Raw genomic sequence first — 17,942 nt, 5'->3', positions numbered from 1 at the left:
TCTCGCTCCCGTTCTCCACGGAGACAGCAGGACAACCTCAGCCAAAATCTTCCTGAGCTATTCTGCACCCAGAAAAGCAACATGGCGGCCTCCTGCCAAACCCTGACACAGACCCCAGCGCTTTCACCACTGAACGCGCCTCCTGTCATCCCATTGTCTGAGCCAGGGGGGATCAGGCCACCTTTCACCAGCAGCATCCGAGTCTCCTGGATCTGAGAGCTGTCTGCAGCCATAGTGGACTTGAGGCTGGATATCCGCGCCATTGCTAACAGGGTGCAAGATGTGGAAAGGGTGTTAGTACAGCATGGAACGGTCCTCTGTCGAGTGACCCAAAAGGTAGACACCCTGCAATTAAGAGGCCTTCAGCGTCATCTGGAGGATTTGGATAACAGAGGCAGGCTTCACAATCTGCATGTCAGAGGTTTGCCAGAATCAGTTGACTCTGAACAGCTGGCTGCTACTGTTACTGACCTGTTTAATAACCTGCAGGCTAGACTAGTGCAGACACCAGTTGAAATGGAGCGGATCCATCTTGCGCTCAGGCCCAAAGGGAGAGAATCTGACCCCTCCAGAGATGTGGTGTGCTGTATAGTGGACTACAAGCCAAAGGAGGAAATACTGCGCAAGGCACGAGATAGAATACAACTCTCACATGGGGGCGCTAACATCTACATATATCAGGACCTCTCGGGTATTACGCTGCAACATAGGAGAGATCTAAGGCTGCTGCTGGACACCCGGTGCGCTAAGGGCATACAGTATAGGTGGAAATTTTCTTTTGGCCTCTCTGCCACTAACCACGGCCGCACTACGTTGCTACGAGTACCTGAAGAACTACAATCCTTTTGTGAAACCCTGGACATCCCGGTGATGGAAGTTCCAAATTGGTATGCTGAATTCCGCTGTGGCCAACCACCCAGCAGAGAATGATGACAAAAAGAACCGATGGAAGCCCAAAGCACTAGGTACCGCAGACATAGGTACACCTCAGGCTGCAGGTCTCATGCATCCACCAGAAGTTCCTACAACGGCAACAACCCGACCGAATCCCGCAATCAAGAAGGGCCAGACGGGACTTTGGATCTTACTGTGGACAATCTCCTGGAAACTGAAAATAATCCACAGCTAAGTTCTTGACTTTGCCTGTTTTTGCCCCTTCCCCTTGCTTCTTTCATTTTTGCTCCTTTTCGTTTGTCCTCATGTTGCTCTGCCCTGAACCCACTTGGTCCTCCTGTATATGACTGCTCCCTTGGCCCTTTAAGGCTCTGATTTATCCCTACCTCTCTTCAGTACAAGGGATAACATTCTGTATGAATAGCTGCATCCACCACAGAGTGCCAAGGGTCTAGGGGTATGCTGACCCTTTTGAGGTTTTCTGCAGATGTAAACGACACATATAACCATTGACAAGAAATTGAGCCCATTGCCTCTCTAAGGTAGTGCACCCTGCATTGCTTTATCACACCACCCCACAGGTTTTGAGCAGGGGTGCCTTTGGTTATACCAGATCAGACTGTTTATACGTTAAACGCCTTTTCATTTATAGGTCTCCAAGTTATGCGCAAACTTTGCTCTATAGGTATGGGTCACACGAGTTAAACAAACAACCGGGTAAGGGCATGCTGGATTCCTCTAATTCTTACCACGCCCCGTAATTGGGCCGGAAGGCCTCATGTAGTGAGGTCCCCTCCCATTTAAACGCACCACATTTGTTTCCATTACGGGTTCTGTACCATTCCATCCATCCTCCCGCAATGTGGCTCTGATTACCTAAGGATATCCCTACACCTTTTACGGTCTCCAGCATGCCCACATAGATATACCTATAACGTTTATTGGATTTGGGCAGCACATCACATACCCCTACAATATTGATCACATAGCTCTCAGGTTCCCTTGTTAGTGTGGGAAAAGAATTTTGTATCTCACTGGAAGATACAAATTTTTGCCCTTTTCTTGGCTACGTATGCAACTTCACATGCATTGCATATTCCAATGTGCTCCTCTATAGCTATCCAGGTCAGGGGTGCTTGACCCCGATCTCTCTCTGGAAACCTGATGATGTCATCGCTAACCCTGTTTACACCAGATTGTGCCAAACACACATATTGACTATCTTATCCAACGAGCACGGTCACATATATGTACGGCATGACCTATTGCTGTAGCTAGAATAGAGGGATGCTCTAACTATAGTTTAACATGTGTATATGAGATCTTATGCTGCCTCTCTGGGGGAAAAGAAATGTCTTTAGAAAGGTATTAGCATTGTTTTAACGTTCTCATGGTTACATTATGAGTGCTTCTACATTTTTCTACGTTCTTCTATTGCTCTCTTATAGTTGACTTGCCATGAGCAGACAGCAGTGTGACACAAACACCGTCTCCACCCGATTAGTGCATAATCCAAGGGATTAGCGCTGGAGATTGGTTCAATCAATAGGGGCTCATGATCTACAGATTAGGAATATAGGCTCTATCATAGGTTTCTACGTGTATATTTTTACATATATACAATCCGCTCGCTTCCCTTAGATCTGTCCATGTACCTGTCTCTGGAGTGGATAGCGGTGGCTCACCATGATTTTCGATTTTATCCTCCCCGAGTGATCTTCTCAACCCCCACACAGTAATTCCACTCGCTCATTCCCGACACACAGATGAATGCTCTGCTCTTTAGGGGTACCGTTAATTGTTAATGGTACCCCACACATTGGAAAACGTGGGGTGCTTTTGGTGCAGTGCAATAAAAAAAAAAAAAAAAAAAAAAAAAAAGCTTGGGGACTTCTTTCCCTACATTTTTGTGAGTAGGGAAGTCCACTGAAGTGAATGGGCTGCCCTACACGCAGCACACAGCCACACAGATGTGAACCAAGGGCTTGTTCACATGTCAGGTTGGAGGGGCAGTAAAACCACATGGTTAAGCTGTTTTTACCACCCCCAACTTCTCCCCTTTTAGCTGCAGAGGGAGCAGCTGGGGGTGTACACATGCTGTGGCTGCAGCTGGAGGTATACCCAGGGTGAATGGGCCTGCACTGCAACTACCCTGCAACTGTGTGGATTGCACAGTTGCGGTATAGTGATGCTGCATTTATGGGCTTAAAACAGGTGGTGAGGAGGCAACATAATGCCTCTTTACCGCATTTCAAATGCCTCTGAAATGCGATCTGTGTATGGATTGCTTTTCAGAGGAGCAGCAGTCCTGGCTGATATCACACACAAGCCCTACAAAAGCACTTCTGATGGTACAAGAATGGGGGGGGGGGGGGGATCCGGATTAAAAGTAACATACACACAAACACATGCACACACATACAGACAAATGCATACATACAGACACATGCATATACATACATACACATACAGACACATGCATACACATACATACATGCGCGCACACACACACACAAATAAAGCCCTTTTTAACACGAATTTAGCTTTTAGCACAGTACTGTACCTTTCCAGCTTCCTCATTCAGCCAGGTACTGCACTGTATTGGGAAACAGAGAGCACAGCACATCCCCTGCACTTTACTTTTACTTTTGAAGCTGACGGAGCTTCTCACAGTGCCGAGGATCGGACTCATCTGACAGCCCTGATCCCGCGGCAGACTGGTTGAGAGAGGGATAACCAGGCAGGCCGTGATTGGCTCGCGGGCCGGACTTTGGACATGCCTGCTCTACATAGACTGTGAGCAACACTTCCCTCACATCATGATCCCTTCTGGCACCAGAGGCCCTCCCCTTCAGGTCAATAACCCTATACAATATTAAATATCAGAGGTCTCAATACCCCTGAAAAAACGTCACAGCTGCTACTTCTCCTAAAAAAAGGCCAAAGATGTGGTGTTTCTCCAGGAAACTCACTTCAGATCCTACAATATCACCAAACTTCACACTTCCTTCTACCCCACATTGTTTCATGTGACTAACGACACCTCCAAGTTCAAAGGAGTATCCATCTTAATATCTAATAACTGCCCTCTTCAAGTTCAAGACATAGTACTTGATACTAATACTCGCTACATCTTTCTCAGGGGCAAGCTACATAACAAACCCGTTGCGTTAGCCAACATCTATGCCTCCAACAAGCAACAAGTCCCCTTCTTTCGCAACACCTTACAACACCTCACTTCATTCTACCAGGGCATGCTGGTGGTCGGAGGAGATTTCAATTTGGCTCTCTCCCCATCTCTGGACTATTCCTCTGGATCCTCCACTATAACATATAGAGCACTTTGCGCGATTAAATCTCAGCTTGCTACCTTAACCCTACATGATACTTAGCGCACACTGCACCCCAATACTAAAGATTTCACATTTTTACTCTTCTCCACACAACAAATAAAGATGGATCTAGATTCCCTACATACTGCTACCATAGATCCCATGATCTTGTCGGATCACCATCCCATCTTCCTCACCATCACATTCCTGACAATGCCCACAAAACCAAAGAGTTGGCGTCTGGACAATTCCCTGCTCAATGACCTGGAGCACATTCATAAAATTAACACATGCCTTAAGCACTATTTTCAGGAGAATGGTTCCACCGATACTCATTATCTCTTTGGGCTGCACACAAATGATGACAGATCCATCCCAAGACAGAAAGAAACTGATAGCAGACTTCCTCACCCAATATAGCCCACGACCCATCTCTGATGAAGAAGCGGATAATTTAGAAAAACTGATCACAGGGGGAAGAGGCCATCGAAGCTCTTAAACAACTGAAACCGGGCAAAAGTCCGGGCGCAGATGACTTACCCACAAATTATTACAAAACATTCTCGGATGCGCTTATCCCACACTTCCTAAAAACTTTCAATGCACTGCCCACGTCCCCCACTAAACACCCGGAGATCCTTGAAGCCCACATCACTGTAATACCTAAACAGGGTAATGATGCGACTCTGGTCCCAAATTATAGGCCTATATCGCTCATAAATGTTGACGTGAATTTTTACGCAAAAATTTTGGTGAACCGTATACGCCCTTTACTCCCCACTCTGATCTAATTGGATCAAGTAGGCTTCATCCCTGGCCGAGAGGTCTGAGATAATACCTTGAAGGCCATCAGCATACATCACTGGTTATCATCATCTAACACAACAGGGTTTTTCCTTTCCCTCGACGCAGAGAAGGTGTTCGATAGAGTGGCCTGGGACTATATGACAGAAGCACTACGCAAAATGGGATTTCGCGACCATATGCTCCGATACATTCTTGCTCATCCCCAACGGCGAGGATTAAGGTCAACGATCACCTGTCGGACGCCTTCTCCTTGTCGAACGGAACTCGACAGGGATGCCCCCTGTCCCCCATCATATTCATCCTTACGCTAGAAACCTATGCTTCAGAGGCTTAGAGCCAATTCGGCCATCAAATGAATTTCGATTAAGGGATAACCAATACAAGTTGGCATATGCCGACGATATCCTTTTATTGCTCTCAGATTCCATAACTACAATACCCAATCTCTTAAACGACTTCTCCCTCTCCAACCTCTAAATTAATTTTGTTAAATTTAAGGTTCTCAATATCACCCTGCCTGACCCTGTTCTGTCACACTGTCAAGCGAACTTCCCTTTTGACTGGGAAAAGCATGCCATCACCTACCTGGGAATCCAGTTGCCAGTCAAATTAATGGATCTTTATCCTAGAAATTTCCTTCCCATTCTTAACACCATACGAAAAGACCTTCATGACTGGAATAAGGGCACCTTTTCATAGCTTCAGTCTTGAAAATGAATATTCTCCCCAGACTTTTATACTTGCTACAGACGGTACCAATCAAGCTTCCCCTTCTTTTTTAACTACTTACTAAAAACATGTGCTTGAAGTTCATTTGAGCTGACAAGAATCAGAGTATACGCTGGGAGAAAATGGTGACACCTAAAATAAGGGCGGTATTGGTCTCCCTGGCATACAAAAGTATCATTGGGCATGCCATATGGCGATAACTGTTGATTGGCATATTCATAACAGAGCTAAAGCCTGGATTGGCCTAGAAGAGGTTTTCTCCTCCCTGCCAATACATCACCTCCCTTGGATAAGCCCACACGGAACCCCGCAAGAGATTACATCACACCCCCTAATAGGCCCGACTTTTTCGTACTATCTGCAAACAGATGAGTATCGCTTCCTCACCCGGACCGCTAACTTCTTTTAGACCGTAATCCGGACTTTCCTCCGGGTATAAAATACTTGCGTAACATCGACAGCCCTGTAGCAAACTCCATCAGAGCTGGCTCCCTCTTTGACAGGGGGGAGTTGGTCTCCTTCTAATTCCTCTCATCCAAATTCCCAGACATGGACATACCCTTTTTTAATTTTCTCCAAATTAGACACTTCTTGCTTAACTCCTCTATGACCTACCAATGGAGCAGAGATCAAACACCACTTAAAAACATGTGTACTAGGTCTGAACCCCAAAGACTTATTGTTTCTGAGATGTACGCACTGCTTTTTACTAAGATTTCTACTAAAGACGATCTGACCAACCAAAAATGGGGGAAGGAGTTGGACATTGACCTGTCTCAGAAAGACTGGGATCATATCCTTTTACACATTCACAAGGGCTCTCTGAATGTGTCCGCACAGGAAAACGGATACAAGATTTATCCAAGGTGGTACAGGATAAAATACACAAATTCTACTCCAGTGTTCCCCCACTATGTTGGAGATGCAACAGGGCTAAGGGAACACTACTGCACATATGGTTGCCCCGTAATCCAACCTTACTGGAAAGAGATACACCATCTTACCTCAAAAATCACAACCTAAACTCCGGACTTTAACCCTGCCCAATACTTACTCCACAACACATCCATCCCCCAAGGGGCATACAGAAAATCCCTCATACTGCATCTGATTAATGCAGCAAAACTATACATACCCACCCATTGGAAGACTACTCCCCCCCTCCCAGCATACCCGAATGGCTCAGTCGAGTGGGAAGGATAGCTGATATGGAGGATTTAATACACCAGGTAAAAGACACTTCACCCAAATTCCATAAAATATGGGCTTGACGACTTCATTTTAAAAAATCTGCAGAATATAGATCACTACTTGAAACTCCATAGCTTGACCTGAGGGGCTGAATCTGCCACTTAACTCATGAGCCAAGAAATTGTTAATAATCCCACCCCTCCCCCCCCCCATCTTCTTCCTATCCTTTCTACCCCTCATCTTCCCACCCCACCCCACCCCACCCCACCCCACATGCAGGCTTACATTGGCTTCACAGACGCCATTTCACTCTATTAACGTCATACCAAGAATGTTCGATAACAACGAGCCGGATCCGTATTCAATTAACTATTTTGTATGAAACAGAGCACAATTTAGAGACAGGTAGAGTAATCACTCAAAATCGGGTAGACAAACCCTCCACCCACACACAATCAGATCCTGACAGGGGTGTGGGGGTGATGAGGTTGAATACCTGCTCTCACTGAAACACCCCTGACATATACCATCAAAGAGCCCTCAAATAAATACTTAAACACCCTTTTAGATCAAAATACCTATTGTTGGTTCACGGGCTATAGCTGAGATTTTTGGATAGTTATTGATTATTTGTAATTCCTCTGCATTTTATTGGTATATTGTTGATATTCTTGTTGTTCAAATGTGCATTTCCAGACTGATTAAGCTGTAATAATACCTCGCTATATGTCTGCTTGCATGTACTATAATAATCTTCAATAAAAACATAAAAAAAAAAAAAAAAAAAAGAAAAGGCAGCGAGGAACAAATATTATGCCTCCTCAAACACCAGTGAAATACGCTCTGAAGAATGACCCACTATGGTTTAGTTTTTTACCACCTGCTCAGCATTTGGCCTTGTTAAAGGAATTCTAAAGGTTAAATGTTTTTCACCTTAATGCATCCTCTGCATTAATGTAAAAAAATACCCTACTAACTTCCCCCGCACCCCTAAAAAAAAAAAACTTACCTGATTTCTCCCACTGACCCAGCATTGTCCGTGGCTGCAGCACCACTCCTCCACTTCCTGGTCTCACAGGAGACACAGGCAGTGGCAGTAGCTCCTTCTGCTGTCAGTCAAACTCCTGTGATGAGGGACTGAGGTCATGGCTTGCTGATGCTGTGTGTGGCTATTGATGCACATAGGCCGGCTAGGGCTTCTTCGTAAAAAGAAGGAGCAGACAGGGCTGGCAGGGGACTCTCACAGAGCAGGTAAGGGACTGCTCTGTGCAAATGAAGCCCAATGTCTACCCAAATCTATGTCAAGGGATAACATCGTTCTGCTTCAAAAGCTGGGTAAGGACCCATTGCATCCAGAGTCCTATAAACCGACTTCATTGCTGCAGAGCGATCTAAAAATCTTAGCCATGTGCCTCAATGAGGTTATTCTGTCTATTATACATGTAGGCCAGGCGGGGTTTATGCCCCACAAATCCACTGCCCAGAACCTACGGAGGCTCTTCCTTGATATGCACACTCCCACAGATAATATGGGCCAACATGGGTTTTTTAGCCTTGGATAGCAATCATACACTGAACTGCCTTTCTGCTAATCAGGTAGCATGGGTCTGATACCCATCACCTGATTGGCTGAAAGGACAGGCGCTCCTACTGGACGCCTAGCAGTAAGCAGAGACATACGAAGGTCACAGCTTGCTGCTGCTTCAACTGCCACCAAGATCGGGTAAGTTCTGGTCAGACAGCGTGTGGGCAGGAGACACAGTGGCTGCATTGGAAGGACACAGTGGCTGCGTTTGATGGGCACAGTGGCTGCGTTTGATGGGCACAGTGAGGCTGCAATTGATGTATTTTTTTAAGTATTTTTCAGTTTGTTTGTGCCCCACCAAAATATTTTGAGCACCAGCCGCCACTGACTAGGCTAGCATCATCCCCAGGAGCCTTGGATTCAGAAGCGAGGCAACTGCCTTTTGCACCTCATCCAAGGTCAATGGGGAGTCCAGTTTAGACCACTGACAGTTTGTCAATGTGGGCAGCTCCAGAGTACTCAGATACAAGTGGAGTATTGACTCCGTGATTGGTATAGGCTGGCATAAAATTGAGTCAGCTCCTTAGTGATAAGTTCAGGGCAATTCACTATATGACCATCAGAGGCACGTACGGCCCCTATGGCGGGGAGGACTGGTGGAACCGAGCTAAGCCATAAAGCAAACGCCCTCTCTTCTCTCCCTCTTCATAAAACGCCATTTTAGAGTCAAATATTTTTTATTACATTTTTAAAATGGAAGTAAACCCTTCCAAACAACTTTGACCTACAGGTAAGCCTAGATTAAGGCTTACCTGTAGGTCCAAGTAATATCTCCTAAACCTATATGGTTTAGGAGATATTTGCCCGAAAATGGGCACCGCTGTCTACGGCGCATGCGCCGTAGACAGCGGCGCGCATGCGCACTAAATGCGGCAAGTCCAAGAATGGATTTGCCAAATTTGTCGACTCCCGTGCGCATGCGCGGGAGTGACGTCATTGCGGCCTCGCCGTATGACAGCGGCGGAGCTGCGAGGCGCGACTCCCGTGCGCATGCGCGGGAGTGACGTCATCGCGGCTTCGCCGCTGTCATTGGTCGGAGCTTCGAGACGCCACCAGCAAGATGGACGCGGCGGACTACAGGGATCAGCGGCGACTTCGCTGGCTCCTGTGTCAGGTAAGTGACACATAATGAGCTACTATGCGATGCATAGTAGTCCATTATGCTTTACCTTTGCAGGGAAAAAAAGAGGAAGTAAACCCATCAGGGTTTACTTCCTCTTTAACAAGGTGATACATTACCAAGCATAGTACAATTGAATATCCAGAACAGTGGGTATATACAAAACAGTCTGTATTATGGCTGTATTTCAAGTAGAAACCAACATGGTTCATGTATACATTGCAAGTTAACGCAAGTCGAATCATACATGGAGTATTGAAAGACATCTAGTGGTGAGTACAGATATAGTCGCCTGTTCTGAGGCATTAATGTGGATAACTTAGAGGAGTAGCGAAGAAGTAGAAAAAAAAAAGAGGGAAAGGTCAGGAGTGAGCAGACCTTGGTGCAGTACGCCAGGGCTAGGGGGGGCCAGACCGAGCCGGTTTGGGGATGTTATAAAACGCCATTTTAGAAAAAAAAATGCTTACGTTCTCCAGAGGAGGTCTTCAACCGATCCAGAGAATCCTGGGCCCAACATCCATGCCTCCCTTGCCAAGTTGAGTGAGGTAGAGATATATTGTAGCTCCAACTGTCGCACCTGCTTTCAACCTGTAGGACAAACTCGGTGGAGGACCTTTTAATTGTCTTAATTTCTGCTATAAAACCACCAGAGGGGAATGGTCAGATACTCCCCACCTTAAAAATTCTAAACGAGACACCAGCGGAACACCAGATGTATTATCAAAGCAGAGATCAATTCGAGATACGGAGCCGTGGGATTTGGAGAAACACGAAAACTGTCAAAGGGTACCCAATGTCAAAGGGTACATAATTCCCGAAAGGCCAGGGCTCTGTGTATCAGGACACTGACCCGACACAAATAGCCTGTAAGGGTGGAGTAATAGCTCCCCAGTAACCATGAGTAATTATGGCATGACACTGAGTCTGAAGTAAGGTGGGTTTCCTGGAAACACATTATCACAGGCTGGAATCGCTTTATACAGGAGGCGATCATGGTCCTCTTCAGAGGGTCACAAACACCCTGTATATTCCATGACACCAGGGGAATGTCAGCCGTGATGTACCAACAATATAAACATATGCAAGGAGAAAATAATAGGAGCCCAGCCAGGTTCACTGAGTCAAGTTAGGTCAAGAATTGGAGCAGGACCTTGGTTAGAACAGAGCTCCCAGGCAGCCACCTGGAAGTATGGCATTAGCACTAGAAATTCATAAGAACACATGTAAAGACTATGAGGTAGTAGCCACCAGACACAGGGATGAAGTAAACAGCAAAACAGTGCGTTCGGGGGGACACAGGTGGAACGCTGTATCTAATGCCGGATGACATAAAAACATACGTAACTTTGAACCTGACCGACTCAAGTGGGGTCATCAGATCCAGGTTCGTCAACAGGACAGATCGAATTAGGTAAAAAAACTTATAGGCAGAGAGGCAGGAAACTGGTCAGAAAGGCTACCAAGAGGCCTACAGCAACTCTGAAGCAGTTGCAGGAATTTATGATGAGTTTTTGGCCTCAACACCAAACGATATGTCTGGCGGAAATTCAATACAGCTCACCATCCAGATAATACCATTACTACAGTAAAGTATGGAGGTGGTAATATCCTGTTATGGGGGTGTTTCTCTGCAGCAGGGACTGGAGCACTTTTCAGGCTAGAAGGAGAAATGGATGGGGCAAAATACCATTAAAATCTTGAGGAAAATCTGAGGAAAATCTGCTGCCCTCTCCAGAATGTTTTTGGAAGGTTTACTTTCCAACGTGACAATGACCCAAAGCACACAGCAAAAATGACCACACAGTGGTTGGAGGAGAAAAAGGGGAATGTCCTTCCATGGCCAAGTCAAAGCCTAGACTTAAACCCCATAGAAAATCTGTGGAATGACTTGAAGACTCCAGTCCACAAACAATCACCATCAAATTGAACAGAACTTGATCAGTTTTGCAAAGAACAGTGGGCAAATATTGCAAAGTCTAGATGTGCAAAGTTAGTAGAGACATATCCCAATAGACTAAAGGCTGCAATTAAAGCAAAAGGTGGTTCAACAAAATACTGACACAAGGGGGTGATCTTTTTTCCAACGTAATGATTCTGTTTTTTTTCTGACAGGTTAGGCCGCGTACACACGGGCAGACTGTTCGCCCAACTTTGTTCGTCAAACAATCCGACAAACAGTCCGCTCAAAATTTGCATGAACGGACTTGACCACACACGATGAACGAACAGTCCGCTGAAAGCGTGCGCGATGACGTGAACGGCACGTACGACGGGACGATAAATTCGACGTCCAATACACTGCAATGCAACCTTCGCCGTGTAAATCCTTTCTGAGCATGCGCGAAACTTAGTTTGTCGAACAAGCCTACACACGAGCGGACTGTCAGCTGAAACCAAGTTTCAGCGGACTGTCTTACGGGAATTCCGAAAAACTTTGTTCGTCAGACTGTCCGCTGAAACTGTCCGCTGAAGCCCACACACGAGCGGACTGTCCGCTGAAACACTGTTCAGCGGACAAAGTTGGGCGAACAGTCCGCCCGTGTGTACGCGGCCTTAGTGATATTTTAAAGGGGGTGATACTTTTCTATACCCACTGTATATATCAGTATATATACTTTTTTTTTTTTTTATAAATTATCACATTATCTTTGTTCTCAGCTGCATAAGGGGCTTGGAGACGTGGGGGTGGAAAAACAGCAGTACACTGATCTTTCCAGCGAATGGCTTTCCCAGGGGCGTGTCAGCCCAAGTCTTACCATTGGAGGACAGGCTGGTTGGGATCAAGCAGAAATGTAGTTGAAGTCGAAGGCTAGTGTTACGTACCTGCCAGATGAGCCTGACGTGCAGTGGGAAGGCTGTCTCGTACAACCCCGGTTCAAGGGCCACCGATGTTGCAACAGTGGCCGCAAGAGCCTGGCGGTGTATGGGTGCCTGGTTCGTCTTTGGTCTTGTCAGTTCAGCTGGTGCAGTAGGAAACAGGAAGCAGGCTAGTAAGCTGGGGAGACACTGAATGCATAGTCAGACAAGCCGGGTTTGGTAACAGATGATCAGATGTAGATATAGACGACAGGCAGAGAATGGTCAGGATACAGGCAAAGTTCGGCAACAGGATATCAAGCAGTGTAGAGCAGAGCGTGGTTACAAGGCAGGTCAGGGTCAGGATAGCAGAGATCAAATCGTAGTCAAACAAGCCGGGTCAAACACAGGAAACAGATCGGATCACAGGAACAGGAAGTCACTGGAACAGATATGAGCTGCAGACCAGACAGCAAAGACACAGTGCTGCTGAGGTGTTTAAATAAGGCAGCCTGTTACCAATCACTGAAATTAGTCTGCACTATTTTAACCCCTAGGTGGCAGATCCATGACATTGCCCCCCTCTTACGAGCAACCTCCGGGTGCCCAACAGGTCTCTCTTCTGTGGATGACTGCGAAAAAAGGCATTAACCAAGTCTCTGGCGTGCACATCTTCTTCAGCCTCCCAAGAGTTATCCTCTGGGCCATAACCTTTCCACTTAACTAGGTACTATACCTGATTCCTTCTTTTCCTACAGTTTATGATGGCCTCTACCTAGTACTCCTCTTCGCCATTGATGGTCACAGGTTCTGGTGGCCTGGACACTCTATCTGGGAAAGAGTCAGGGACTGCGGGTTTCAAGAGAGAAACATGGAAGACAGGATGTATCTTAAGTGAATCAGGTAAAGATAATTCATAAGCAACCTCATTGAGTTTCTTCTTGACTGGGAATGGTCCCACAAATTTAGGTGCCAGTTTCTTTGAGGGACATGCCAACCTGAGATTCATAGTAGACAGCCATACCTGGTCTCCCGGGTGGAGAATCAGTTCACCCTTTCTTTTCTTGTCAAAAGCCCTCTTGCTTGTTGCTTGTGCCTTGGTAACCACTTCTTGAAGTAACTTATTTTTGCGGTTGAGGAAATCCACTGTGTCTTGAACAGCAGGAACTGTGGTCTCTGGAATAAAGTCAGGCAAGAAGGATGGGTGAAAACCATAATTTGCAAAGAAGGGTGACTGACCTGTGGCTGAGTAAGTGGCATTATTGTAGGCGAACTCCGCCAGTGGTAGCAGCGATACCCAGTCATCCTGGACAAAAGTGGTGAAGCATCGGATATACTGCTCCAACGTCTGATTGGTCCTCTCTGTCTGTCCATTGGTCTGGGGATGGTAGGCGGAGGACAAAGATCTTTCAATTTTAAGGGCTTCACACAGAGTTTTCCAGAATCGGGAAGTGAACTGAACCCCCCGATCAGAGACAATGTTCATAGGGACTCCATGAAGCCTAACAATCTCTCTGATAAACACTTTAGCCGTCTCCATGGCAGAGGGAGTACTCTTCAGAGGCAAGAAATGGGCAATCTTGGACAATCGGTCCACTACCACGAAGATGGCTGTGCATCCTTCCGATGGGGGAAGTTCCACAATGAAATCCATGGCTATCATTCTCCATGGTCTGTCAGGGACTGGCAGTGGCCAAAGTAGACCCCAGGCTCGGTTCTTTGTACCCTTGCTCCGGTTGCAGATTGCACAGGAATTTACATATCTCTTACAGGTTTCTTCTAGGTCTGGCCACCAGAACATGTGTTTCAGGAGATCAAGCGTCTTGTGCACCCCGAAATGACCTGCTAGGGGATGATCATGACACAGACCCAAAATGGTTATACGTAGACATTCAGGCACAAATACCTTGCTTCCGTTAAACAGGAATCCTTCCTGGAGTGTCAGCGTGACCCCTGGAGGGCTAGGAACATCTGTCAAAGCCTGCTTCATTCGGTTGAGGAGGTTGCCCTGTAAAAGTAAGAAGTTATTTTTAGACAAGGTGGTATCTGTCACTGGTGGTTCCTTGGGGTCATCAAACATACGAGACATTGCATCTGGTTTGACATTCTTCGAGCTCGGCCGGTAGGGAATGTGGAAAACAAATCGGGAAAAGAACAGGGCCCAACGTGTTTGACGTGGCTTAAGGCGTTTAGCAGTCCTCAGGTACTCAAGATTTTTGTGGTCAGTATAGATCAATATGGGATGTGCTGCTCCCTCCAGGGTACATGCACATCTTGATAAGATTACACCTGCCAAACCAGGAGTGAAGGCCCTTATTCCAGGATTCCAATAGGGTCCTGGTTCTGGCCAGCAGGGGAGGGAAGTTAAGTTTAAAGATGTGGTTTAAATTTGCTGGGACAGAAGTCCCCAGGTATGACAGTGCCGAGGAAGTCTGTCAGGGAATTATTAGACCAGACTGTGTGGACTGCACAGAGGAAACCCAAACGCATGTAAGTAAATTAACAAAAGTGTTTATTATAAATAAAAGAAAGTGAAAACACACAGTGCACTACCAACCACAAGAAATATATACAGTAAATGGGAACTACCAAAGTCATCAACAGAAGCCAGGCCGAGGTCATACACCGGGGAATCAGTAGAAGAGGGAGAGGATGGATGGATGGGCTGCAGAGTAGGGATCTTAGGTAACAGGAGACAAGAGGGACAGGTCCAGGATCGGCTCAGGAAGGAACAGATCAGGTAGATACAGGGTTCAGGTTCAGGTTACAAGGTCAGGGCACATGGAGAGAGCGACACCAAGGCAAGCATGTTAGGGCTTGCCGGGTATTTATAAGACTACTGATGATTACTCTCACGTAACAGCTGATCGCAGCAGGTGCTGTCTTCTCCACACTGCCGGAGTACACACGCTGGTGGACGCCGGTACTACAGTCCAGGGATCCAATAGTGCCACCGGGAGGTAGGTCCTCTTATTACAGGCCCTGGGTGTTAGAAGACACCCACTGGTGGACACTGGTACTGCAATCCAAGAGATCAACAGCACCACCAACGGGTGGACCTTTCCATGACAGTACCCCCGTCAAAGGAGCGGCCTCCGGACACTCCAACTAGGTGTAATTGTCCAAAGTTAATGGCCTCAAACCACACCACAGATGAGGGCACATCAGGGCACACAGCGGGCACATCAGGGCACACAGCGGGCACATCCGGCACATCAGACTGGTAGGCAGAGACATCAGGCTGGCAAGCCGGCACGTCGGGCTGGGAAGCCGGCACGTCAGGCTGGGAAGCCGGCACGTCAGGCTGGGAAGCCGGCACGTCAGGCTGGGAAGCCGGCACGTCAGGCTGGGAAGCCGGCACGTCAGGCTGGAGGGTTGGCACGTTGGACTGGAAGGCAGGCAGCACGACATCAGACTGGAAGGCAGGCAGCACGACATCAGACTGGAAGGCAGACAGCATGACAACAGACTGGAAGGCAGGCAGCATGACAACAGACTGGAAGGCTGTCACGTTGGACTGGAAGGTAGGCAGCAGGACATCAGACTGGAAGGCTGGCACGTTGGACTGGAAGGCAGGCGACAGGACATCCGACTGGGTAGCTGGGACGTCAGGCTGGGTAGCCAGAACTGGGACGTCAGGCTGGGTAGCTGGGACGTCAGGCTGGGTAGCTGGGACGTCAGGCTGGGTAGCTGGGACGTCAGGCTGGGTAGCTGGGACTGGGACGTCAGGCTGGGTAGCTGGGACTGGGACGTCAGGCTGGGTAGCTGGGACTGGGACGTCAGGCTGGGTAGCTGGGACTGGGACGTCAGGCTGGGTAGCTGGGACTGGGTTGGTTGGTGCGGAGGCGGGTTGGGTTACTGGCAGGATTATGCGGGTCGGAAAGAACTTTCGTTTCTTTTTTGACTTAGCCACTGTAGCTTTGTATGTAGGAGCAGGGCTGTAAGAAAAGAAAGTATCTGGGCAAAAGGAAGACCAAGGAACAGTGGCAGGAGGAGGGTTTTGTGGGACTGTTACAGGTGGAGGAGAAGAGGCAGGTGTATTGAAGGCAGGATAGGTGCAACACTTGGTGACAGGATAGTAGTGTTTGGTAGGAAGTGGAGTAGACTGGGTTGTAGCTGAGGTTGCCATAGGCAATGGGGAGATAGATACTTGGGAAGGCAGGTGATTAATGACAGGGCTGGAAGGTTGTGGCTTGGCTAAATGCAGGAGATCTGACCATGCTTGTAGCACAGGTTGAACAAACACTGATTCACACACAGCCTGACTAACCAGAGATTGCACTGAATGGATGCAATCAGACAACACCTGCTGTGGACAAGAGGAATAACATTCCATGAAATACGCTGGATCATCCTCTAACAACCATACCAAAGATTCAACTTGGCCAAAATTGAAAGGGGGAGAAAAATCATCACTTCCTTCGGGATAACATGACAGGGCTGGCTTTGCACATAATTGGATTAAGGGCTGAACATCCTCAAATGACATGTAGCCCTGATCCACCAGGGAATGAGTTGATCGGATGGTTTCCATCAGCTGGTCACTAGTCCACCTTTTTAGAAGCTGGCGACAATATTCACCACCCTCTTCTGCCAGCAGAGAATAATACGATATTTCATTGAAATCCATATTGGCAGACTAAAGCCCCGTACACACGAGCGGACTTTTCAACATCCAAAGTCTGACGGAATGATTCCGGCAGACTATTCGATCGTGTGTGGGCTGCAACGGACTTTTGATTCGCAAAAGTCTGACAGACTTTAGAAATGGAACATGCTTCAAATTTTTCCGCCAGAACTCTGCCGGACCCAGTTCCTACCGAAAAATTCGCTCGTGTGTATGCTATTCCGACGGACTAAAACCGACGCTAGGGCAGCTATTGGCTACTGGCTATGAACTTCCTTATTCGAGTCCAGTCGTACGTCATCACGTTCGAATCCATCTGAGTTTGATGTGATTGTGTGTGGCCAAGTCCGCTCATTCAGAAAGTCCGTCAGAACTCTGTCAGAACTCCGGCAGAACTCCTTCGAAAGTCTGTCGGACATAAGTCTGGTCGTGTGTACGCGGCATTACAGGTCAGGATGGTTCCTCAATGCAGCCACGTCTGGTCAGGGATGGCCTTGGTGTACTGTCAGGGAATTATTAGACCAGACTGTGTGGACTGCACAGAGGAAACCCAAACGCATGTAAGTAAATTAACAAAAGTGTTTATTATAAATAAAAGAAAGTGAAAACACACAGTGCACTACCAACCACAAAAAATATATACAGTAAATGGGAACTACCAAAGTCATCAACAGAAGCCAGGCCGAGGTCATACACCGGGGAATCAGTAGAAGAGGGAGAGGACGGATGGATGGGCTGCAGAGTAGGGATCTTAGGTAACAGGAGACAAGAGGGATAGGTCCAGGATGGGCTCAGGAAGGAACAGGTCAGGTAGATACAGGGTTCAGGTTCAGGTTCAGGTTCAGGTTCAGGTTCAGGTTC

This window comes from Lithobates pipiens, unplaced genomic scaffold (genome assembly GCF_037356315.1).
Source record: "Lithobates pipiens isolate NorthernLeopardFrog02 unplaced genomic scaffold, aLitPip1_a1.2 Scaffold_30, whole genome shotgun sequence".
Lineage (NCBI taxonomy): Eukaryota > Metazoa > Chordata > Amphibia > Anura > Ranidae > Lithobates > Lithobates pipiens.
This window is presented reverse-complemented; position numbering follows the sequence as displayed.